Raw genomic sequence first — 25644 nt, 5'->3', positions numbered from 1 at the left:
TAATTAAACAAAAATATGTCATTTTAAGTTATCATACATCAAAGCCTAAAAAAGTCTCTGTCTCCCTCTCACTCTCTTTCTCTCTCTCTCTTTCAATCTCTTTCTGCCACTCATACACCCACTGAGACACTTACGCACCCACTCACACACCCCCTTAGACATTCACGCACCCATTCACAGACCCACTGACACCCTATTGCACCCACTCACACCCCCAGTCAGACATTCACGCACCCACTCACACCCTCATGCACCCTCTCACTGATCCGCGCACACACTGCCGCACCCACTAAAATACTGATGTATGCATTCTCACACCCAGACAGACAATCTGACAGCCACTCTCATCCTAGAGACATCCTCTCACATCTATTCTCACACCCAGAGAGGCCACGGCCAACTCATGCTGTGCACGGTCAAAGGCCTGAGTAAAGCGTGTGGTTGAGTGGTTACAGGGAGTTGGCTGCAGGGTCTGGTTGCAGTCCACGTCTTGCTGGCAACCTCCCATACAGACAAGTGAAGTCTGTGCACAATGCATGTTTGGGTGCTTATAGGGCTTTGGGGTCAGGGCCTGGCGAGGCCAACCATTGCCGCTCATGGTCAAAGGCCATGCGTGGCAGTGGTTGGATTAACGTATAGTAATGACAATTACTACACGTTAAAAAACAATAGAACTTCACTGAAAAAAGAAGATTACAGGGACGTTTTAGTTAGGAAATAGATTTTTTAGGAACATAGAAATTCACTGAAAAAAACAACCGAGGGTATAGGGGCGTTATAATTAGAAAATAGATATAAAGTAAACCATAGCAATTCACTGAAAAAAACAAAGGTTTCAAGTGTGCAAAACCATAGAAATTCAGCAGTTATAGTTACCTTATTTAACTATAACTTGTGCAACCCCTAATGCACTGCTTATGACCTCAGAGATTACATACCTCATGACATGGTCAGTGACATCACTGATGACACAACAAATGTCATCATCCAGTGACTGTAACTGATTGTATGAATGTGTAAGTGGGTGTATGAGTGACATTGCAGGAGGCAGGCCCTCTGTGTAGTGTGCAAAGCTAGACACACTGTGCACAGAGTCTGGGCAACCACACGTTGGTTTACAGAAGTAAAAACTAGACCACTTAATGCTCTAATTTTTATGGTAGCTTGTCGAGCAGTTAGGCAAATCTTGGAAAAGTGCTAAGCATTTGTTGTACTCACAGTATCCATGAAGCAGGACACACAGTCAAAAGAATAACTCGAGACCAATTTACAAAACTACTTCAGATTTTTAAGACCAAGATCAACAAAACCGGGAAAGTACTTTCTAAGTTATGAGTTTTTTAATTTTCAGCAAAAATAGTCTTTTTGTGCGTAACTACGCACTGTAGGAATCAATAGACAAACTTTTTTTAAATGCCTATAAAATCAGGTAATGCATTTACCAATTTCTCCTTTTGCAGGTATGTTGAGGTCGTCGATGGGCTCTCTAGACCAGATGGAGAAATTCAGGCGGTTCACGGTTTCGGTGGCAGCTGCTGCAGAAAGTCGTTGGAGCTGGTGCCAGGCCACTGCGGGAGACCACTTGGAAAAGCACAGCACAGGTGGACTTAAAGGTAAGTCCGGTGGGTCCCCTTGGAGTGTCGAGGTCACAAGGGGTATGGGACCCTTAGGGGACAGCTGAATCTTCGGTACAGGGTACAGGGCACAGGGCGACAGGGTGCAGAGTAAATCGGTGAGTCAGGAGCTGTGCGCAAAGGTGCCCTTGGAAACAGGAGATAGGTCACTTTGAGGGTCGCTTGCAGGTCAGAAAGGGGACTCTGGTGGGAGGTCCTGGTGGTTTCTGAAGTCTCTCGACTAGGGCTTCCTCCTGGACCTATTACAGTCCAGAATGGACTGTTCTTCTGGGTGTCTGATATTCGGTGACCAGTACCTGTGGCTATTGCACGGTTTGGCCACTGGAGGGCACAGTGCCACCAATATTGGCACACTTGCAGGGTTTGTCTTCACGGTACGTCAGGTGGAGTTTGGTCCAGCTGTGGTGTCCAGTTCCTTGGTCAGCCGCCAGTCAGTGAAGTGGCATTGACTGTGTATTTGGTCTTTGTTGCAAGAGAGTAATGCCTTCACTCTGGAGGGAGATCATTGGTGATTTTGAAGTGTGAGAGGTCCTCTAGGAGTTTGTAGAGTCCGTCCAGTGTCCAAGCAACTCCTCAGTGGTGATTGTTGAGTCCTAGGTGAAGCAGGCAAAGTTTGGCACCTTTTCTTGGTGCAGCAGGTCTTCAATTCTTGAGCCCTGGGTCTTTTTTGTTGCTGGTCTTCTTTTGTACTGGGAATCTGATTATCTGGTCTAGGGATCCCCACTAAATACTGTATTTAGGGAGCGTTTAGGGGAGTACTTAGTAGTGACCAATGGGTCATCTAACTTAGGGTGGCTACACCCACTAAGTGACCACTTCCTGTGGGCAGAGGTCACTTTCCTACACGTGATTGGCTATTTTCCTTCCCTGCAAGATGGAAGAAAATGAAATGGAGGGGTCACCTTACATTCAAAACCTTAGGGGTGGTACAAGCTGGGGCCGACCACTCCTCCTGTCCTTTGCATGGTTTTACTGCCGTTGATCCCACCAAAAGTGGGAGTTTGCAATGGGGGTGGCCATCTGCTGCTAGCAGAAGGCTTGGGGATCCAGTTTCAAGGGTGGCAAGCCCTTCGAAGCTCCCTAGCAGAGCAGTGCACATTCCTGTGGGAACAGGCGTTTGCACCTCCACCCAGGAAGGGCTTTGTTCTAAGACCCAGAGAGCAGGATCTCTCACCCCAGGGTTCCAGAATCTTGTCTGGTGGTGGCAGGCTGGTTGTGACTGACCAGCAACCATGCCAGGGTAGTTAGCTTTTGCAGGGGGCACCTCTAAGGTGACCCCTGGGTACATTTTGTAATAAATCCAATACTGGTACCAGTTTGGATTTATCATTTTGAGTTGTTTGATACCAAACAACCCAGGGTTCAGAGTAGCCATCATGTAGCTGTGAACCTCGTGCTGACCAGTGTCAAGCACATGCATTTAAAATGGCTGCTCTGTTTACTTACTATGTCCCAAATTTGACAAAGACACCGTAGGGGCATATTGTTCATGCATCTATGCCCACACATACAAGATAGTGCACACGGCCTTAGGGCTAGAAGGCCTGCGAGAGGGGTGGCTTACCTATATTGCATGCAGTGTATAGTGAACACAGCGCATCGACTGTGTGCCACTTCTAGATTGCCTTTTAGGATTGCATCAGCACACTCAGCCTGCAATGGCAGTGCCAGGTGCTTCTGGATGCATGGCCCTAGAGGGTGACACAATCTTTGCTGCTGCTCTCAGGGGCCTACCCTTAACACCCAATGGACTGGGTACCTATGTACCATTTACTAGGGACTTATAGTGGCAGCTAAAGGTGTTGCCAATTGTGCCAACGCATTACAACAGTTTTAGGGAAAGAAATCTGGCCCAGGGAACCTGGTTCAGACAAAAGCGCACTCTCAACAAGCCAGTGGCATTCAAAGAATTCTTTACACATTTCCCAGGCCTAACGCATTTCAGACATCTCGTCCTTGGTCAAAGGACAAATGCTTTGGTTGAGCAAAGAATAGCAGGCACCTGATTACTTGATTTAATACTCTGGTGAGTTACACAATGCATCCTGGTAGTCCTGCATGTTTGTATTACATCTTTAGTAGATATTCATTTCTTCCTTAGTAGGTTGCTGCAGCCAAACACACATTATAACACATTTAGAAAACCTTAGTAGGCGAAATCAAAGCACAGTTACAGAGTTTTGCTGAAATTGTTCCAGCCTGTTGTTCTATGTATGACGATGTAGTAAAGTCACACAGACCTGCTATCTATCTGCAGTGGTGCTGCTTTCCCCGCTATACAAGCCGTTAATTATGTGTAAAGCAAAGTTGTCCTCAAGATGTCTGAAACATGTTAGGCCTGGGAAATGTGTAAAGAATTATTTGAATGGTACTGGTTTTGCAGCTTTCCAAAACAAACTGCAACCTGTTGAGAGTGCGCTTTTGTCCGAGGACAACTTTGTTTTACATATAATTAACAGCCTGTCCAGCCGTGAAAGCAGCACCACTGCAGATAGAAAGCAGGCCTGTGTGATTTTACCACATCATCATACATAGAGCAACAGGACGGAACAATTTCAGCAAAACTCGATAACTGTGTTTTGAATTCGCCTACTAAGATTTTCTAAATGTGTTATAATGTGTGTTTGCCTGCAGCAACCTACTAAGGCAGAATATATATATAAAACCTACTGGCGGTTGCCAGTAGGTAGATATAGTCAGGACCATGTTTCCATAGAAAACGCATTTTCTGACTTGCCTATATCATTGGCACTGTTCGACGAATCGTCATGATGAAATTTTCAAAATAAAGTGGCCTGATTATTCTTGTTGCGCACAGGAAATTTAGGGGTGATCCTTCAAGCAGGGGCCAAGGAAAAGGGGGCTCAAAAAACATTGTGTTCCTCATGTTAATTCCCAAAGGACCTGTCAACACGTCTATAGCCCAAACCACTTAACAGAATTACACCAAATTTGGCCGAAAGTTTGCTGCCGGTACGCAGGTTGTGCTGTTTGTTATTTGATGTGAATCTGTTCAGTAGTTTAGGCAATATTTAACAGCAAATAAATATGTATTGCTTTAGCCGCGAATAATTCGTGAAATTCCCATATTTTTGCGAATACATGCGAAAAGAAGCATTGCAATTGACTTACAGCAACCTGACTAGAAAGTTGCAACTACCATTTTATTTCACAGGCCACGGTCCCCGGGGGTTCAAATTCTAATTGAAAGTGGCATAAGGGGTCAGGGTGAAGGTACCCTGACCCCATGGGTTTGATATAAGTGTGCTTTAGGAGACAATTATAGGATTAATATATTTTTGAGCCACGGTGCACAATAGTCATGAACATTTGCAAATGTTCTTGAATTTCTGAGAAGTATTCGCAAAATATTCACGATTATGGAAAACCCACAAACTCAATCATACACCAATTCATTCACTCATACATGCACTCAGAGGCTCAGGCACCCACTCTCATACCCACTCAGACACTCATACACCCACTCAGACCCACTCATAGACTCACTCACCCACTTTCAGACCCACTCAAACACTCAGACACCCACTCACGCACCCACTCACACATCCACTGATGAATATGGTTATCAAAAAAGACAATGTTATGTTCCAGGTACCATTGCATCATTGTATGGAGCCTTTTGCTATCTTTAAAGAACTTAGGGTCAGATGTAGCAAACTTGGAAATTGCGACTTGCAATTTGCGAGTCGGAGCGACTCGCAAATTGCAAGTCGCAATTTCCAATGCAGAACGGTGTCTCAGACACCGTCTGCGAGTCGGTATGGGGTTGCAAAGACCCACCTCATTAATATTAATGAGGTGGGTCGCAAATTGCGGCCCCATACCGACTATGGGCACTCGCAAACATGGAGGCCTGCTGTAGTCAGCAGACCTCCATGTTCGTGACTGCTTTTAAATAAAGCAGTTTTTTTTTTTTAAGTGTAGCCCGTTTTCCTTAAAGGAAAACGAGCTGCACTTAAAAAAAAAAAACGAAACCTTTAGTTTCGGTATTTTTTCAGGGCAGGTAGTGGTCCCTTACCCTGAAAAAATAATTTGTGGTCCATTCACAAAGGGGACCCCTTCCAATTTGCGAGTGAGTTACCATCCACTTGAAGTGGATGGTAACTGCGACACCATTTGCGACCGCATATGCGGTCGCAAATGGTATTGCATACCACTCCGAATCGCAAATAGGAAGGGAAGACCCCTTCCTATTTGCGATTCTGAAATGCATTTTGCGAGTCAGTCCCGACTCGCAAAATGCATTTCTGCATTGGAGACTGGAATTTGCGACTCGCAAACAGCATTTTTTGCCGTTTGCGACTCGCAAATAGTTTCCTGCATCTGGCCCTAAATCGGTCTAGCTCTCAAATATTGCTTTGTATCTCTTGATCCATCTTTGTGTCTGATGCTTGTATATAATGAAGTCCCATTAAAGGTCAAGAGGAGAAAAACCCCTCCCTATGGAATGTCAAATATATGTTTAAGAAAGTCAGCACTGTCCTTTAAATATGATGGTAGGCTTTGTACAAATGGTCTTAGAAAAGAATCTATATGTTCTGATACCTTTTCAAAAAAACTTCTCTGCGCCACAATGATGGGCCTACCCAGTGCTTTGGTGAAATTATGTTTCTTTGGTATTAAATAAAAGACTGGAAGTTTGGGAGTGTCATTCCTCAGAAAACTATACTCCTCCCAACTCAGCAGGCCTCCATCTTTCCACTCTGTCAACAATATGGTAAACTCTTTCCTCACTACAGTATATTGTGTCAAGTCTACCAATTTATGGCACTCTTTGTCATTTAACTGTGAATATACTTCCTTCATCTACTTTTCCAAGGGCCAGATGACAATATTTCCCCCTTTGTCTGCACTGCGCACCACTATATCTGGACTGTCTTTGGCTTTCTTAACCATGTCCAATATTCTTCTTTGTTCTTTTTACATGGCCTAACTGAAAACATTCTTAAGTTCTTAAGATCTTTAGCCACTGCCTCTGTAAACACATATATATGATCTCCCATTCCTGTGGAATACATTTTGATTTTGGTCTAAAAGAAGACCCTCCTTCTTCCGCAAGCCATACCCCCATCTCCTCAAGCCTCTCAATGGTCTCACCCTCAGTTATTTCTTCATATCAATTACCTTCCAAGCCAGCTAATTCTCACAAGACATAAACATCATCAATTAGCAAATTATCTCCAGGTCCACCTTCTATCCCAACTTCTGGATCTCTATTTTTGACCATCTTGTTATATTTCAACAATTTGTGTTTTCTACTGAACAAAAATAAATCTATTCGACTCTGCACATAGTCAAATTCATTCTCACTACAATATGTCAAGCCTAATGCTAATTGTTTCATATCGTTCTCCGTCAAAGCCACATTTGATAAGTTTAATACCTTATTTCCACAGTCAATACCACCTGTTGCTCCTGGTTTTGTCTTGATTTTCTTTGGCTAATTCTTTTGCCTTGGGCTCCTCTTCTCTTCTGTCTTTGTCATTGCCTTTTCCTCTTGTTTTGCCCTGCCACAGCTTGTGATTTGTTCAGCGATCCTGACGTAAAACATCAAACTCATCCTGGATGGAGGCGGGTGCATTAATCCTTTCCATCTCATCTGCATCATTATCTGAGCTTGCACTCATATCTGTACTTCTATTGCTTGGTGTAGGTCATCCTTTGCCTTGTTTTCTACCTTCCATTTTCTCTCTCCTCAAACTGTTTAACTTTTTTTGCAAAATCATATATTTGTCCACACTCGTAACCAATCCGGTCTCTATTGAACTTTCAGGCTTTCTTCTGAATAATTTCATCTTCCAGTTTTCGCAGTCTTTTTATCATAGATTTTTTTAGAAGTTCTACCACATTCTTTCTCCTAAGGTGGTCTATCTTGTCATTCATCATAGCAATTTCTTCCAACAGTTTCTCTCTATCTATCTGTGCATATTTAATCAGGATTTCCAACATTCCTGCATAGCTTTCAGCATTATGGGAGGCCCAGTCTTTCAGCATGTTGGGTTTGGGATTTTCATACGTTGGAGTAATTCATTTTCACAACCCTCTCTGTACTGTGCCTACTTCTAAGTACCTTTGTAATGATTCACTTTCCCAGCATTTGGTCAATTCAGTCTTACGTTGTTTTTTTGAGTGTCCTCATAAGAATATATACATCATTCGTATTGTTCGATAAAATTTGCTCATTAGCGTTGCTGTTATTCACAGATGTCATCCAATTTTAATAGATATTGGTGGGTCATAGCTTGCGCTCTGCAACGTCCGCCGCCAACGCTTCAGCCATATTGTGCATTACGTTAGTCTAGACATCAATATCTTCGATAAAGGATCGCTGTCTGTATGCGCCACTTAGAATTTCTGTAGCTCTATAGCTCCTCGTTTAAGGAAAATGACTACCCACAAAGGTATTATTCTTGTTCTAAAGAATATTTGAGGTTGTCATCGCATAAAATATAATTAAATACATTTTTGAGTGATGTTATCACATGTACATAGGTACATAGCCTCGTTAGTTTCCCTTAGGAGATGAAACTTGCAATATGTGAAAAGTAAGCGCTGCCCCCGGAGTCTACAGAGTGATTCATTGCACGGAACCAAGGAGTGAACCGAGACGGAGGTCGGAGGATTTTCAGGGGAGGATTGTGATTCTCTAGGTCAGCACGCGCATATAGATTTGATGCAGTATTTGAGATGCTGGAGCTATATGTTCTGATGAGGACACTCAAAAAACTATGTACGACTGAATTTGAACAAATGGTAGGTAAGTGAAACGCTACAATGGTACTTAGGCCCATATTTATTCTTTTTGAGGCAAAACTGCACAGACGGAGTTTTGCGTCAAAAAAATTACCGCCGGCTAACGCCATTACTGTGCGCCGTGTGGGCGTCAAATTTATAATTTGACGCACAGCGGCGCAAACTACAGGTGTAAGTCATTTTTTTTATGCACACCACAGTGTCACATCGAAAAGGAAAACGGCGTTAATGCGGCGGAAATGACTGTGAGACGATTTACGACACCGCAAACCACATATGCAGCGTTTTTTGACGCAATAAAGCCAAAAATCCCCGCAAACACAGCCATTTCAGCAGAGGAGAGCCAAAATGGATCCCAGATGCCTGTACGGACCCCAGGAAGATGACAACAGACCAGGAACCAGTCAGGAGGACCCACACAAGAACCAAGACAGGGAGAAGAAGAAAAGAAAGTGTCGCTTCAGTGCAGAGGAGCAGGAAATCCTGGTAAAAGAGGTGACGGAACACCAGCACCAACTGTTTGTCACCTCAAAGTTGCCAATCAGTAGGAGAGAGGCAATATGGCAACAAATTATTGACAAGATTAACAGTGTGGCAGAAGTACGCAGAACAGTCATTGAGTGCAAGAAACGCTGGCATGACTGCAAGCGCAGGACCAAGGAAAAGATGGCCAGGAACAGGAAGGCAGCACAGCAGACTGGAGGTGGAAGTCCAGCACACCAAGAGGCCCTGGACCACATGGAGGAGATGGTGGCAGCCATCATCCCTGAGGAGATCGTCACAGGGATTCAAGGACAGGACAGCGCAGACTACCAGGAGACAACGCACATGCAGGGTAAGTCGAATGGGGAATTAAAATGCTCTAATGTCAACTACAACCAGCGGGGGGATAACGACTACAAAATGCATGGAAGTCATCATATACATGGAGTGGCATGGGTAAAGGGGCCTGGCACGGGGGCATGGCCTGTACAGAGAAAAGCTGGGGCACACCATAACACAACACCAACAACAGTTCCATGGGGGTATGCTGCCATGCCAACAATGTAGCAAAGGTAAAGCCACGCCAGGAGGGAAGAGCACAACGTCAAACTGACATCCTGTCACACGTCAGCCACTCTACCCCCTACATTAACTAGGGCCCAATTAACAACCTCTCACCATACTAACAACTGTAATGTAACAGTGACAACATTTGCCACTACCACCTCCGCTGTGTGTGCAGCTCAAGTAGCCAATGGCAGTAACGTCCCGATGGATCATACACACCTAAATTAGAGGGTTTAGGATGACAACTTTAACAATCCCCTGAAACAAGACAAATGTTCCAGTCCTGTCAAATGTGAATGCCCATAGTTGCCGCAAACATCAGCCAATGTCATCAACATTAGGAGCTACACAGCACTAAGGTCACACCCATGCTGCATATGTCAGGGTCCATCCTGTGCCTGGGTCACAATGCAACATCCCAAATGTCATACCCGCAGGCAACAGCATTGAGGGGGAGGAAACATGTAACTGGTCACTGAAATACACCTGCACAGTCAGAGGAAGAAATAGGACACTGCTACGACTATCAGGGCAATCCAATATACCACACATTCCCCTACATCGGCTGTACACATTACCAAAGCTCACATCCATATCGTACCATAACAATGCTATGGACAGTATATGCTACATTTCAACTACATATAAGTGGATGTGAAAGATCAGAGCATGGGGCAGGTCCAGATTGTTAAGTGTGCTGCTAGTGCCATCAGAGCACCCACAGCCAATGAAAGGTCTCACCATGAGAATGGATGTAGGCGGAGGGTTGAGTAGGAGAAGAAGGTGGCAAATCACTATTTGGCCAAAACCAACACCTAGAGGAGATGATGCCGACAAGTCTAATAACTTACCACAATACATGTGACATGCAGGTGGGGCATAGGCCTGGGAGAATGCCCATCTGAAAGACTGGATCAATGAACAGGAACCAGGATCACAATGTGAAATCATCACAAGGCAGGCATGTCACATCACTAATGCCACAACACAGACACACTAATTGTACCCTATTTCATTGCAGAGGACGATGGATCTCCTGCGGATATGCCTGTCCAGGACTACCCTGATGACATGGATGACAAGCTGACAAACATCAGCCACCCGACCCTCCAAGATGTCCTTGGAACCCTCCAGACCCCACCTTTAGTCACAAGGAGGAGCACAGAACAAGCAGCCATCACAGAGGACCCACCCACCACCCCAATTATAAGACCTGCCAGCTCCAATACAGCTGAGGACTCAGATGACACAGGCACCAGCTTTGAGAGAACTGTAGTCGGAGTACAGCAGGAGCTGGCCAAGGAGGTGCGGGTGGGGATGCAAAATATGGCAGCCAGAGTTGGGGGGATGCGTTCGTGCATGATGTCATCTGCAGATCAGGCAGCAGCCATGCAAGCACTAATATCCATCCTGCAAGGACTACAACAAACTGTAAAGGAATTCACCACTGCAGTAAGGGAGTTGCCACAACACCTCGCACCCCAAACCTTCCACTGCATGCAAGAATGTAATCATGACCCCCTCAGGGCCGCCCTTGCTGCCTACCATTGTGATGTGGCTGCTATTCTTAAGAACCAGCAGATCCTCCTTGCAGCAGTACTGCCCTTAAGACCCCCACAGGTAGCAGCTACCGGGATGTCTGACTCCACGTCTTCAAACACTGAGGTGTGTGTTGCCCCTTCAGAACCACCACCCCCACCAAGGACAGAGGAGGCAACGCACACATCAGAAGAAGAAGACATGGAACAGATCACCTTCACACGTAAAAGTACCCGGAAGCATTAGTCTCTGCCACCTATTACCAAGGTCCTGCGCTTTGTAACATGCCAGTCTTGCAACAACTGTACTCAAGGACTGTTCTGCAAACCACTGTATATCTTGTCAGCCTGCCTTGTGATTGTCTCTCACTCACTCATTGGCAAATCCTGTCCCTCTGCACTGTCTGACACATCACCCCAGCATGTCCAATGAATTGTCCTTTAGCACTTGTGTAGGATCACAATGGAAGATGTCACTATAATGGACTCACAATCATGGACAATGTGCATATAGCACTACAGCACTTTTCAATAAATAGCACTTACACAACCACTTTGTCTCTGTGTAATGTGACACATCAACCGTGCAGTATACCACTGAATTTTGCCTCCTGTCAAATTACATAGCTTGTCAATACAACTGTCCTGAAATAATGTAGTCTGCTAACTATGCACAGTGGCCTGAAATCTACCATACTCTGCCCTTCCTGAGGGTAATATCTGATGAATCGAGAAACTATACACCATAATGCTGTGTTGGACAGAATAATGCTTCCTCAAGGGATATCTAAGACATTAAATAGTGCCTGCAAAATGTTGTCTCCATGCAAAACTAACACATATAACATTGCCCACAAATCTAAGCGAACAGTCACCAAACTGCATGAATGGAGGTGTCTGAATTTACATCCAAATAAGTAATCATGCTTAACAGTGTATCAAATGATCTATGTGAGTCATGAACACGATACTACAGGAGTGCTTACTACCACTCACCTTATAAGGGTTTCCTTGAACATCAGACTGCAGTCAGACATAACACAGTGGGCCTCATTATGACCCTGGCGGGCGGCGGAGGCCGCCCGCCAGGATCCCGCCCTCCAAATTACCGCGCCGCGGTCAAAAGACCGCGGCGGGTATTACGAGTTTTCCCCTGGGCTGGCGGGCGGTTCCAGTTAAACCACCCGCCAGCCCAGGGGAAAACGACCTTCCCACGAGGATGCCGGCTCGTAATCGAGCCGGCAGAGTGGGAAGGTGCGACGGGTGCTACTGCACCCGTCGCGTATTTCACTGTCTGCAAGGCAGACAGTGAAATACATTTTGGGGCCCTCTTACGGGGGGCCCTGCCGTGCCCATGCCATTGGCATGGGCACGGCAGGGGCCCCCAGGGGCCCCGCGACCCCCCCTACCGCCATCCTGTTCATGGCGGCTTTCCCGCCATGAACTGGATGGCGGTAGGGGGGGTCAGAATCCTCATGGCTGCGGAGCGCGCTCCGCAGCCATGGAGGATTCCAATGAGCAGCGGAAAGTCAGCGGGAGACCGCTGACTTTCCGCTTCTGACCGCGGCTGAGCCGCCGCGGTCAGAATGCTCATTGGAGCACCGCCAGCCTGTCGGCGGTGCTCCCGTGGTCGGTGGCCCTGGCGGCCACCGGCCGCCAGGGTCAGAATGACCCTCAGTGTCCCCAATACCAAATCTGGAAGCACTGTATGTGACATTGAAAACATACTTATTGAAAAAAACAGGTTGGGATCCATAGTAACTGTGATTGGTGGTTGCAATGAATGGTCTAATCTTTGCAAGGTTGCTTTGGGGTAGCTGCCAATGTTACAACTAATTTTGGATTTGTTTGTAGAATAGGACACTAATTGTAATACAAAAGAAATCATGTACACTCATGCCAAGGCCCTGATCTACAAGTATGTCACACATACTGTAAAGGGTTTACTACATATTTATTAAACTGTAAAAACAGAGGAGAAAACTCAGGGAAAAGCCTTACCTACCCTAATCTACCCTAACTACTCATTACCCACAACTGTCCCTAACTAACCTAAGCTAAACGTACTTATCACATTTAACGAAACGTTCTAAACATTGACCCCTCACCCCCCTTATGAGACGGGACACATGGAGGACAACAGATACTAACCTAAACACATACTATCCTATACTAAACAAATATATATTTTTTTGTATTTTTTTATTTTTATATTTTTTTATATATATTTTTTTGTTTTTTTTAAACACACAAGAACCTCAACATTGCCCCCACCCACACACTCAAAAAGAAACAGTATAAATAATCAGGATCCCCCACCCACTAACACTAACTAAACTAACAGCCTATACTAACCTGACACTAAGCCCCCTAAACCAACAAAGTATAACAATAAGGAAAGAGGAGGGAGGGGAGGCAATCATGTCCATCAACATGTCTATAGGTTGGCCCTCCAGAGGGTCCGCTTGATTGACCGCACCCTCCGGTTTACATGTCGGACCTTCTGCCGCCGTCGACTCATTTTACGCAGGGCACGGTCCAATTTACGCTGCATCTCACCAAAAGCAGCAGGGTCATTAGCTGCAGCTGGGGTGGTCTGGGTGCCAGCTGAGGAAGTGTGGGGCCGTGTAGGTTCCATGGCTGTGGGCTGCCCTGCAGGTAGTGCTGTGCTAGGGCATGGAGCACTTGCTGAGGTGGTTGCCGCTACGGTGCCAGCTGTTGGTGGTGCCACTTGGGTGGTAGTGGTGGTGGTGCTGGTGGTGGCTGTGATGAGCAAAGAAGGGCCGCCTTGTGGGAATGCCATCCAGGCTCCGGAGGCCCGTTCGTGCTGGTGTCTGCGGGCCATTCTTCGGTACCCAGACTCTACCTGAAGTATGTGCTGATACATCATAGCCCGCCTTTGAAATTCCCACACCTGGATGGGTGTCATATTTGCAGCTGTGAAGAAAAATAGAAAAACTAACATTAGGAACTGCATTGTGTGAAATGGCACAAGAAGTAAATCAGACAATACATCTACTGTTCTTGTAACAGCTCGTATCATCATACAGATCATTGATTGTCCCTGAGGAAGTACATGGCAGGCCAGCCTACAAAGCTTCTATGACACATAGCACATCCAAACCCTGGGGTAACAACTGGCATGTTTTGGCATCATAGTTCTGCCAGTTGTCAGCTAACAATCATGTAGCACATCCTCCGCCAATGCCAGGGCTACAAATGTCATTGTACGGGTTGGAAATCTAGGGCCACATGAACTGCAAGTTGTAAATGGACTTGCTAGTATAGTACTCATGTGAGAAAAATGAGTGTGTATACTAGGTTCAGACAAAAGATCCACTGATTTTCATGTCTGTGTACCAAACTTGTATCATCGGTCCTAGGTACACTATTCACAAACCCATGCCTGCGTTTGAGGGTGGAAGGGTGGATTAACAACTAACAATTGGAAACAACATGGACACCCAGAAAGCTTAGGAAAGCTGGACATGTGTTTGGCTCTACACACACACCACAGGTAAGGTGTATCTACAAATAGGAGACAGCAAACCCTTGACCAATCCCAGCGCCCCACATGTCTGGAAATGAAGACCTTTGTCCGCATCATATACTTCCAGTAAGCCATGACTTAAAACAAACACAGAGATGCAAGACCACCCCTGGCCATGAGTTGCATGCACACCTAGGCCATTGCACTCTAGTGCCACATGCTCGTAGCACTACATGTGGAGCTACATGCTTCTAGGAAGTTCAACCTACAGTTCAATAAGTACATTAGTGAATTGGGAAGCAAAGTCTGTGGGTAAGCATTTAGCAGCCCCATTCTGTGAGAATGTGGGTCTGACAGGCTGACTAAATTACAGATTAGGTCCAGTGCGACTCTTGCTGATACAAGTGTTATCCACATGACTCATCCCCATTCACATTGCGGGGCCTTCAGGACTGACCTAGAATCCCTAAATAAGACAAGAGGATAAGGATTGGCCAACTCAAAGATGGTGATAAAACGAAAGCCCACTCATGGAACAAAACAAATGATTGGCCAGCGCATCACACCTTGCTATGTGTTCAACACACAGGAGTCCATCACACATCACCAGCAAACACAACACATAACAGACATATCAACACTTACTGGAGTTGTCTGGGTCCTCGAATGTAGCCACCTCGCCCACAGTGTAGGGTGCGGGTCCAACTGTAAGGCATGGAAGGGAGAAATGTGCTCAAATTCTGTGCACTGTCCAACAATTCCAAAGACAAATACAATGTGTAAGATTACATAAGTAAGTAAAGCCACTCAGACATGATGATACTGCATCCGATATAGCATGGCTAACATGTACATACCATGGGTCTCCTGTGAGTTTTACACACATATCTGCACACATGCAGTGGCCCTAACTATCATGTGGTGGAAAACATGCTCCTTCATTAGTGAGCAGACATAATAATGGAGTGTATTCGTCTCATCATGTGTATCCAAGAGAGACATCCAAAGCCACTTTCCTTGAGGAGTGCATTACCAGTCAAACAGCCATTGTGCCCATGACAAATTTATGACACACAGGTACAATGTACAGAGGGGCAGGGACAGTTGTAAGCCCACATGTTGTCACAGTTTCTTCATTTGATGTGGCCCAGCTATGATGAGTTGCACCAAACATAGAGATATGAAGCCATGTGCATACCTTTGCTCAGCCATCCGTAAACGAAAAGTGGAACAACAAACACCAAATACCAGTCTATGATGTTAGCTGAGGGCAGCTTGAACTTGTCCCCTATGTCTCCAAATCCAGATCTGACATGTATCCAAAATGACGAAGGGCCACAATAATCCCTAAGATTTTTAGAATTTCCGTGATCGCTTTCCTTACACACTCACCAGACACACATGAGACATATGTTTGGGCCACATTGATATCATCAATTGATGTGAAGCCTGCACTCATTTTCAGCCTCATGTAGTGTTTCAAGTCTAGCTGTTGCATCAACAAATGTTGGTAATGATTTGGGAAATGGCAAATGTGACCTATATCTATACATAATTGGCTCCTGATTGTGTTTGTTTGGCACAAAGGCGGCACCAACTTACATTAAGCAAAAGTATTCAGTAAGTTTGCAGAGCACTTGCTTCCTAACAGCTAGCAAATGTGGTCCTTAACATAGTACATAAATGACCCTGTATGTTTCCAAATCATTCCACACACTCAACAATATTGCCTGCAGATATTGTACAAATCATCTTATGTCACTACAGAGCATTTAATTGTGCAAGTGTACATGATTTGAGCTCACCAACAGGGCCACCAATCACAATGCCCAGGTGGTCCAGCAGATCTTGCTCCTTGGAGATGAGGTCAGCCCAGCGGTGCTTCAGCTGGTGGTCATTCCTTGGTGTCCGATAGAAGCGTTGCTGGTGATGCAATACCTTTCCGCACCGGAGCCTCCGTGCCTCAGTGTGATACCCCTGTATCACCCGCCCACCTGCCTCAATCATAAGGGGGAGGAAATGGCACAACCCCCAAGCTCCTCCTCACCCATCTTGCCAAGACGAGGCCTACCCAACATCTTAGCAGAAAAAGGGGAAATAGGGGATAAAGGGGAACAAAGGAGAATAGGGGGAATGTAGAATATGAAAAACTTAAACTAAACAACTAAAACAGCCCAACTATACCCAAATTATCACTACCCACAACAGACTCCCAAAAACAACAAAGACAATACAATACAAGACAATTGTACACAATAAACACTCAGACAGGCTACAACAACCAACAATATTAAATGCACAAAATGACAAGAAATGGACCACACAGGAGACAAAAGCACAATTTAACCAGACAAAACTCTCAACACAGCCACACAGTCTAGAAAAATCACAGACTGCAAAGTGAAAGTGAATGACATCCTACTGTACATATTATGTAAACAGGATATCCTATTACATCACGTCCTGCCTAAAATGGTGGACATTTTTATCGTTATGCGTAAAAAAAATGGACGCCTACAGTCTGGGTGTCATTTTTTTCGACGCACAGGAGTAGAAATGAGCCCGCATCCATATATTTGGAAATAGTCTAACACTTAACCAATTTTCTGAGGTACAGTGTGGAAGGGTCAATGGTGTTTTCAGTGCATTATGCGTCATTTTTCGGGCATAAGTGTCATTTTTTTACGCATATGTGTCAAAATTTCAGGGCATTAACTGGGTTTGGGTCATTTTACCATTTTAATGTTATATAACATTTGTGACACAACTGAGATAGGTTGGTTGCACCCACTTTGGTCTTGACGGGTTATGGGCACATGTGAGACATCATTCTGCCGCGGACCACGATCCGCTACTTCATTAACAGGATTTTCACTCTTAGCAAACGCACTAGATGGCCATATGTGTGGCCTACATATATGTATTGCACAATTGGGCATGTTTGGCGTCAGGAGAGGATAGCAATGTGACGCACATAAGTACAATACTTCAATGCCTATGGCTCAATGTGTGTGCTTTAGCTACTAATGTAGTTGTTGACCCAGTGTGTGTGCATCACAAGTTGCATTATTGCAAATATGCTTGTATGAATGTGAAGTCAATGTGTCCAAACCTTAGATGCAAGTCAGTGTGGAAATGAGAGAGGACATGTGTTAGTCATACATGTAGCAACATCTGTTGTGTGCACTTCCAAGATTTTGGATAACGTAGACATCACAAATGACAAAGCATGCACCGGATAGATGGCAGACGCTTGTTCATGTCAATGGTCCAAAAGTTGCCCATCACATGTCCTGGAAATTTGGATACTGCTTCCTAGGCACTTGTTGGTGAACCCACCATGAGTCAGGCACATGTACAGACTAAGTGGGTACCATGTTATTGACACAGAAAGCCAAAGGTAACCCACAACTGTAATATCACCCCACAGTTGTGGTCATATGACTGAGCCACATCTCTCCTGTGGCAGTGGTGGACCAGCAGACGAGGCAGCATGTGGCCACATATTTCCAGTGATCAATTGCACAGAGGTGTCTGGTTCATGTGTGTGGTCCAATGTTGATCCTGGAAATTTTTAGGGGTCTAGGTTGTCACAGTTATGTCCAGGTCTCATCATGAGTCAGTGGCGGCTGTTCCTGTATCTACTGAGTATCCTTCGGAGATCAATGGAAGTAAAGCCAATGAGGACATGAGAACTACATGGGGATGGTCCCACCCTGTCACTGAAGACGTGTTATGAGACTGTCAACAGGGCAACCTTGGTGTGCTGAGTGAGTCATGTTCCGGCAGGTGTCATTACAACATTTGTACACAGGTTGGCCTGTAAAGTTCCCACTGCATCTGGGAACATCATAGCCTCTGTGTTGATTAATCTTGCAGCTATTCAGCAAGCACAGGCCATCAATATGTTTTGAGCAATCTGATTCAGTGTGTGAACTGTCCTGGGTCCTAACATGTGTGGAATTTTCATGCACATTATCAGAGGTTGCTGGTTCTGCTGGAGGCACCATACTCAATCCCTGCATACGGCCCTGGTACACTGTCACACTTTGTCGCTCATGCATACATGAGACCCAGACAAGGGATAGGCCATGATTTGGGTATTTGGAGACAAGTTTACAATCATGGTACAATAAAAAAGCAGATTATGCTATACAATGTATTTGAGTATGCATTGAGGAAGCACCTGACAAAATACCCCCGGAGGAATGTGAGGGTTAGGAAAGCAAGTATTCTACATATGTAGCCACAAGGAACCTTTAGGGTAACGCACAGACAGGTGCCAGTCAGGCTGACAGGATGCAGGGTCAATCAGGATTCTGCAATTTCACAAGGTACATACTCAGTGGTCTGACTAAGACTGATCGGAGGAAGAACAAGACAGTTGACATGGAAGACTGTGTTTGTCCTGTGTTTTGGAAGGGGACACATAAACCTAAGGGCTGTGTTACACGGCTTATTTTTCTAGCAACGCATAACAGTGTAATCGACAAAACGGCAGCTTCTATGCTGTTCCAAGCATCTGCAAGGGCAGTGCATTTTCAAATGGGTGGTCTGCGTGGAGGTGCTCACAGGTGTGTGCTGCATCAGTTTCTCACAAGTCCTGTAGGTGAGATTTGAGTTCAAATGGTCAACAGTACCTTTCACATGGGAAGCAATCTACAGGTGATAGCAGGGCTTAGAAACTACAAGCCAGTGCATTATTTGACCTGACATCCATGTAGTCAGATGTACAATGACTATGGCATACCATACAAAAGGGTGAAGCACACTGGATTACTATTGTTAGTCTGTGTGTGTGTAGAAGGGGGAATATCTGGGTACACATATTACCATTCCAAGGACCTTTTAAGACAGATGGGGTGAGACCAGGAGCATGGGTGTGTCAGGAGTTAGGACAGGGGCTGATATGTATATGGAATGTCATGTGCGCAATGCTTGTCTTAGGTGTGGCACTTGTACTGTCTATGTTCTGCTTATATGGAACTCTAGTCACAGATAGTCCTTGCAAAGATAGGTGCAGTACGACTTACTGCTGTCATGGGTCTGGTCATACATTCCTGTTACCAATTCAATAGCACATCCACTGCCTCATGTATGAGGCATTTTTTTCCCTTATTAACTGATGGTTTTCTTAGTTGTGTGCCATATGCTGCGATGAACCATGTTGCCAACATGTATGTGTGAAATAGGTGTGGTCCTCTTCTATTGCTCTTCAAAGGTGAAACGTACAGGATATATGTCATTTGCAGTGTGTGTGTATGTGACTGTTGTATAATACGCATCAGAATTGCTTTGGAAATTCCTGTGTCCTGATCGGTATGCCGGCAATGCTCCATGAGGCTACACTCTTATTCTGATAGTTAGAGATAAAGGTGAGCAAAAATAATTACCCAGACCATGATATGGTGATTATTATCGGTGTTTATTTACATATGTTGTACAGTGGTGATGGTGAGTTGTTTCAAAAGAAATTGTTCACAATATGTTGGCGCCTATGCAATCCAGCACCTGTGTTTTGTTGTTCCCCCTCATGTTGCAGGCCAGCCTCCTCCTCTTCCTCCTCTTCAGGCATTTGTGGCTCTGGTTCTAATAAGGGAATGTTCCTTCATATACAAATGTTGTGCAGGATGGCACATATTAAAATGATCTTACAGATCATCTCTGGTGAATATAGGAGGCTGCCACCAGTGATGTCAAGGCACCTGAATCTCGACTTGAGGATGCCAAAGGTCCTCTCAACTATGGTGTGTGTCCTCCTATTTGCCTCATTGTAGGCACGCTCTGCTGCAGTGCTTGGGTTGCCAAATGGTGTCATAATCCATGGCTGGATCCCGTACCCCTGATCAGCTGAAAGAGAAAATGATTGGGATCATGTTGACGTAGCTTGCCCCATTCATATCACCTTGCATGGCAGTAGTTGTCTTGTGTTATCTGTGGATCTTTTGTGTTATTGTGTTGATTTCTAGGCTTCTAGGATTCACCATCTGCATTGGGTTGTTTCCTTGGCTGAACGAGTGTTTGCCTGATGACCGGTTGTCAGTAGTATGTTTTGGGATTTGCAGTACAGTGTGCACTCCCTAGCATTGTGACTTGTGATACAGGTGTCCCTGTGTCTTCACTGGGGGTGAGATGATAGTTCCATACACAGATTCAAATTGACAGTGGTGGTAACACGTTAGCATCCATGTACCCTGGACATCCCATACCTTTAGACATATGCAATGGATTAATTTTGACATCAATGAGACGCTTACATTTTGCAAGGTGACAATTAGCCAAACCTCTCCATACGTTGTGATCATTGAAGTATTGATATTAGACTGTACACTAATTTCAGATGTGTGACACTTTCACTGCAGACCTATCAAACATGGCTAGCGGTGTCCCAACCTCAGTGTGTTCCTGTCCACATGTTGCTGTTGTGGTGTATGTGTTGTGTGTCCTAGAGGGTTGCTGTGCAGTGTGTTTATAAGTAGGTTTCTGTACTTACCAACAAGTAGTCCATTGCCATATCGTCCATCCTGGAAGTGTTGATTGATGGTACAGTGACGGAAGATGAATGAGTCATGTACACTCCCAGGATACTTTGCCACAATATTGGTGAACAATCCTTGGTGATCCACAATGGCCTGCACATTGATGGAGTGTGTGTGCTTCCTGTTGTGGTATAGGTGTTCAGTTGCAGCAGGTGGCACAAGGCGTAAATGTGTGCAGTCAATGGCACCAAGGACGTGTGGGAATCCATTAATGAGGTAAAACCGCTATTTGGTCTCCTGCTGCTTCTGCTGTGTGTTTGGGAAGCAGATGTGGCGGGTGTGAGTCAGATGATGGCATCCAGTACTTTGGGCAAGAAGGTGGAGAATGATGGCTGTGATATCCCGGCAACCAGGGCGCCAGTGGTTTGAAAGGAGCCACTTGCCAACATGTGTAGTACAGCTAGCAGCTTGCTTTCTGTTGGGATGGTGCGGGGTGTCAGCAAGCTAAGGTGCCAACTGTGGCTCTATGTTGCGCAGCAGCTGCTGAATGGCTTGCCAGTTCAACCTGAACCTCTGGATGATGTCATGTTCCCTGAGGCCATGAAGGGTTGTCCTGGTGTGGAATATCCTCTCCTGCCTTCTGCGTTGCCTTTGGGGTCCCTGCTGGTGTTTTGGTAGCTGCTGTTGTTCTTACTATGCTCTGCGTCTGTGTGCACGCTGGATGAGAAGCACCTCCATGTCTCCCTTTTGCTGCTCTGCTGTTGCTTCTGTGTGTTCTGATTAAATACAGCTGTGTTTGGTCCATTTTAACGTCTGTCCTGACCCAGGCGTTAATTTTTTACACAAATCGGGCTGTGCATCATTTTCCGCCTCCGCCTCCGCCTCCCGGCCGTGCGGGATTTTTGCCCAGAAGCATAAATACGACGCACGGGCGTTTAAGTCATTTTTTGGACGGGAACGCCTACCTTGCATATGATTAACGGAAGGTGGTTTCCCGCATCCAGAAAATGACGCACATGGCAGGATTTTGACGTCCGCGGGCTCGGGCATCAAAGTTTAAATATGGGGCAAGGTTTGCGCCGAATGTGTGTCAAAATGTGCACATTAGGTGCAGACGGAGTATAAATATGCCCCTTAGAATTAGGCAAAGTACTGAGAGGGTTGGTAATATATAATTACTCCATTTTATAAAAATCCCAATCCCAACATGTTTTGAAATAGTGGACCTCAAAATACACAAGGAGTATGGGGTATCCCATGGAGACAAAATAGTGTTAGATTGTCCTAGACCGGCAGTGTGTCCCAGACTTCGGACCTGTTTGTGTGCTGAGTGTAGCTGTGATGGGGAAGCCGTGTAAAGGGGCTAAGGGGAATTTCTCCTTACACACTAGGTGGTCTCACACACTATATAGTGTCATGCTTCATCATATGACCACCTACCCCCATCCAGGTAGGATAGTACAACCTGGGCGAACTCAACCTTGTCATTAAAAGAACTCGAAGGGAGTGAAATAAAGATTATATGTATAGTGTCTGGTTGCAGTTGTACTATGGAAGGTCTAAAATTACCTAATCAGCCACCTGTGTATTATTACACCTTTATTAGCGGTGATTGTTGATAACATTAACAACACAACGGGACTCTTCTAGAGATTAATGACTCGAAGAGTCACCAATGTCTTACTGGCCAACATGTTTCTCCTCACTAAATTAAGCCAAAGAAGGTCTGGGGCATTCGTCAGGGCCTTGAATCCCTAGGGTCATGCAGTGAAAGGTCATGCACTGAAAGGGCTGCCTAACCTCTGTAGGTGGTAGCTGGATTTAGGTAATAAGACAGGCCTACCTATGAGTTGGTTAATACATAGATTATTTTCTAAGGCCATTTGTACAAAGCCTACCATCATATTTAAAGGACAGTGCTGACTTTCTCAAACATGTATTTGATATTCCACGGGAAGACGGTTTTCTCCTCTTGTTTTAGATATGACTTCATTATATACAAGCATCAAACATAAACATGGATTAAGAGCTACCGAACAGTATTTGAGAGCCACACCGATTAAGTTCTTTAAAGATAGCAAAAGGCTCCTTACAATGATGCAATGGTGCCTGGAACATAACATTTTCTTTTTTGATAACCATATTTATGAACAAGGTCAAGGTACGGCTATGGGGACTTGCTTTGCCCCCAGCTACACAAATTTGCATATGGGCTGGTGGGAGGAGCAAGTCCTAAATAGCCCGCCTTAGATGTATGGCAGACTTATAAAATATTATGGTTGATATATATCAATTATATTTTTCTAAATTGGAGAGAAGACAGGACAAGTGTAGAGAAATTTGTATTAGACCTGAATCAGAATGATTTAAATTTAAAGTTCACTAGCAGTGTAAGTGAATGTGAGATGAATTTTCCAGATGTTAAGGTTGAGGTGGTTGATCAGAAGCTGGAGACAGTTTTATATGGAAAGCCCACAGTTGGGAACAGCTTTTTACATGCCTCCAGTTTCCATCCTACATCCTTAATTAACAGTATCCTATACAGGGAACTCTTAAGAACAAAAAGGATATGCAGTACACAGCTAAGTTATGAAAAGGAAGAAAAGAAAGCAGTAAGGAGATTGAGGACTAGAGGATACCATGATACAGTTCTGTAAAAGGCATGCAAGAAGATATTAAGAGAGAAGGTCTGATTTTTAATAAACCAAAGAAAAAGGTGGACAAGGATAACAAGCATAGCTTTATGACTACGTATAATGTAGCACACCAGAGGTTGAGAGCTATTCCAAGCATACATTGGAATCTTCTTGCTAATGATCTGGTGATAGTAAATGAGGTTTCAGGAAGACCACTGATCACCTTTAGAAGAGGAACACCTATGAGGGATTTGTTGGTCAGAAATGACATACGATTATGGAGGAAAGAGATATGGTTAGGCCAAGGTAATGGTTTTCAGAAGTGCAACATGTGTAAAGCTTGTAGAAATGGAGAGAATGCAAAACAAATATTGATAGATGACAAAGTGGTCCATAGAATAAAGGGCATTTTCAATTGTAAAATTGATAATGTAGTTTACATACTCAAATGCACTTATCCAAAGATCTATGTGGGAAGTACAACTTCAGAAGTGCAAAAGAGAGTGTTACAATATCTCTGAGCTATCAAAAACAAGGACATTACATACCCAACAGCGAGACACATCAATAAAAAACATTCAGGAAGAGTTGAGGATCTAAAATATCTTGTGATTGATGGAGTCATGAAAGATGTCAGGGGAGGCAATAGAGAGAAGATCCTGAGGTCTTTGTTGTTCACACATTAAAGGAATATAGGCTGCTGTTTGGACTGCTGTCCTTTTCTCTTTACTAATTGAAAGAGAAAGTTTGGAATGTAATGCTGCTTTGGTGACGTGGCTTGACAGCACCACCGGTCATAAGGAGCATTGCGGCATCGCCAGTTTGCGGAAGTATTATATATATATATATATATATATATATATATACACACGCAGACTAGAAAAAAAACAACGCTTCAAGGCAAGGGACGTTATAGTAGGGAGAAAATCCCAGGTTAAACATACCATTTTAAATTAACAAAACCACTGAAGTTCACCAGTTATGCTTATGTCAAGCAACTATAATTTTTGCCCTAAAGTAAATATACCTTGCGCCCCACCAAGCACAGTGTTGTCATCAATGATTTAATTTCAGATATTGCACTGATGTTATCAATGTTTTCTTAGAATATGTCATGATGATGTAATATTGGATGTAATTACATATTATTACCATTCTTAACTATAACTTCCCTTTAACCTTTGTTTTTGTCAGTGAATATGTATAAACAATGTAGATATGTGTGTGCGCATGTGTTGTCAGCCAGCCTCATGGTTACTGCATTAGATAAGCTATTAGTAATTTCTCTATTGTATGTGAAGCCATGTAATTAAATATGTATATCTCAGAAAGCTGTGGGGTCTGCAGTTAGATAGTGATGCACCAGCATTTACCCTCTAGCAATCAGTCTCTGTGTTTGTCCCACCTAAATACCTAGATCTTTTTATGGCTTTTACTCCACCAGTGATTCTCTATGGAGAGAGGAGGTGTAGCTCCTGAGCAGTCTCTTATATATGCACTGCAAAATATGAGCAATGCCCCTGTTAGACGCATGCTCGAAAGTCAAGCAAATGTAGCCAACTCTGCTTCCTTCTGAGATTGTTCCGTACAAGGCTAAATGGCCTAGTATTCCAAATCACTATGCATAATCCTCTAGAATGGCGCATGGAAGATTCCTTTCTGCTATGTCTGTATTAATTTTTGTTTGCCCAACTAATGTCAACCTAAAACTGAAATAATATGACAAACTTTTACACACTGTTAGCATCTAAAGCATTAGCGATCTTCATGTTGCCATACTATGAGAAATTGGGTTGTTGATTGAGGGGCGTGTGAGCCCCTCTCAAGCAACAGGCACAATCCTTGTCAGGGTGAACCACAAAAGTCACTAAATTACCCTGTGTTTAATTCTGTGGTAGCTTGGTAGAATAATATTCAGGCTTAAATTGGGGGTAATGTGTGAAGCATTCCTGCACAACACAAACAGTAATAAAGTGAAAACACAACACAAGAAAAAGCACGAAGAGTTGGGTTCACCAGAGCTTCACGTTGGTGGTTGGCGTG

This window comes from Pleurodeles waltl, chromosome 8 (assembly GCF_031143425.1).
Source record: "Pleurodeles waltl isolate 20211129_DDA chromosome 8, aPleWal1.hap1.20221129, whole genome shotgun sequence".
NCBI classification, from domain to species: domain Eukaryota; kingdom Metazoa; phylum Chordata; class Amphibia; order Caudata; family Salamandridae; genus Pleurodeles; species Pleurodeles waltl.
The sequence above is the reverse complement of the archived record's forward strand: the minus strand, read 5'-3'. Positions refer to the sequence as shown.